Source organism: Octopus bimaculoides, chromosome 2 (assembly GCF_001194135.2).
Source record: "Octopus bimaculoides isolate UCB-OBI-ISO-001 chromosome 2, ASM119413v2, whole genome shotgun sequence".
In the NCBI taxonomy this organism is placed as follows: Eukaryota; Metazoa; Mollusca; class Cephalopoda; order Octopoda; family Octopodidae; genus Octopus; species Octopus bimaculoides.
Window position 1 is genome coordinate 126,825,605 of NC_068982.1, and position 1,844 is coordinate 126,827,448.

A 1,844-nucleotide genomic window follows, 5' to 3' on the forward strand; every position below is an offset into this window, starting at 1 on the left:
ATCCATTTTCCTGAAAGTTATGAGGGAAAAATCGGATCTTGTGAATTTTCCGAAAGTCTTCACCGTTCGTTTGCGCAATTTTTTTTTCATATTCGTTTTCCACACTACTTTTTTTTTTACACCTAGTAGGCTGGAGTTGTTTTTTTTTTTACGTTAACGGGTCTCAAACTGTATATGGGCCTTTTTTTTCTTTTGTTCGCATATTGTCTCATTGTTTTTCGCTAGGCTATTTTTCTTGTAGAATCTCTGTACCTTTGAGGTATTTGGTGAGAATGGTGGTAGTTTTTCAGAAATTTACGATTCAAAAATAGCGCGGTTGGATATATTTTTATGGGCGAAGGAGGAATATTAGCAGCTCCAATTTCCAACTGTTTTCTTTTACCAGTTGTAAACTAAGCGATCTTCCATATTACGGTTGTAAACTGAAAACAAAATATAAACAAAAACCAGAACACAAACATTAATGTTATCGAATTTTCTTAGGAAACAAATAGTAATGATACAAATATATCTACTAAGTATTTTAAACGCACGAAACATGTAGTTTATAAAAGGGGAGTATTGATCTAGTGTTTTAGACTAATCATACTTCTTATATAGATGGCTTGGTAGATTATATACAAACAGCTACAAAATGCTTTTCCTCCTCCACTGCAGACATTATAAATCATTTCTCTTGTAGGAAAGACTTATTTGAGATAGATGTATTTTAAAAAACCACATCAGTATTTGTGACTGCTTTCAAGTGGCATTCGAGTGGCGTAGAGGTTTTTTTGGGTGCTTCGGTGTATGCTTGGAGTATGTGTCATTTCAATGGATTTTATTTTATTTGGCCAGTCCAAATGCTCGTACATTACCATAATATTAGAATGCAATTTTATCTTTTCTGAAAATTGGTCTGTAACACCTGTGTTCAAGTCACAGTTGTCAAAATCACAAGTTTTAACAAGACTCTTCACACGGCTGAGTGCAAAGTGATTTTCAAAGGTGACATTTACGTTTGGCATGGAATAGTTATTGAGATATACTTTGGTTTGGTTATAAAAATTTGTATTTTTTTCTTTATGTAAGAAATGATTCTTAATTTTTCATCACCAAGATACCTTCCGCTCATTAGGTGTTGCGTTGTTTCGAAATACTTTCGAAGAATGTCAATCTACTGCTTCCAAGTGAATGCTATTGACGTTGATGGTGGAATATCTGTTGACATGCTCGCCTTCATTCTCACGATAACCAGACAATCAAGCAACCCAGAAAAAGTTATCAAATCGCTTTGCTATTTATTCAAGACAGAATTCCCACTGTTTTGAGATCCCTGTTTTGAATGTTTATTTTACGGAGATCTACTTGCATAACAAGTGTTTTTTGTTCTGAGATCGTGTATTGAAACTAAAACGATAGTAGGGTGGAAGACACAAGTTAGCCATTTAGAAACACACGAAGACTGTTAACTTCAATTAAACATTTACTCCTGCTGGAAAGACCTCCGCCCGTCCTCCCCGTTTTGTCCCAAATTTGTTTATTAAAAAAATTTTTTTTTTTGCCAAAAATCCCAGTTTTCGGATACGGAGGTTCCGGAAAATTGCCAAAAATCGGCATTGTGGAATTCCCCACCCTTTCCCCCCAACTTCTTCAATTTTGACTTTTTTCCCCAACACTAACCCTAACGTAAGTACAGAAATGTTTTGAAATTTTTGTCCGAATCATAATGTCCGTATTTTTCGGCATATTTAGAAAAAAGAAAAAAATTCTTTAAAAAAAATTTTTCCAAAAATTTTTGGAAATTTTTTTCAGATTCCTATTCCCCGTAGCAGAAAAGTGGTTTGTGACGAAAAAAAAAAAAA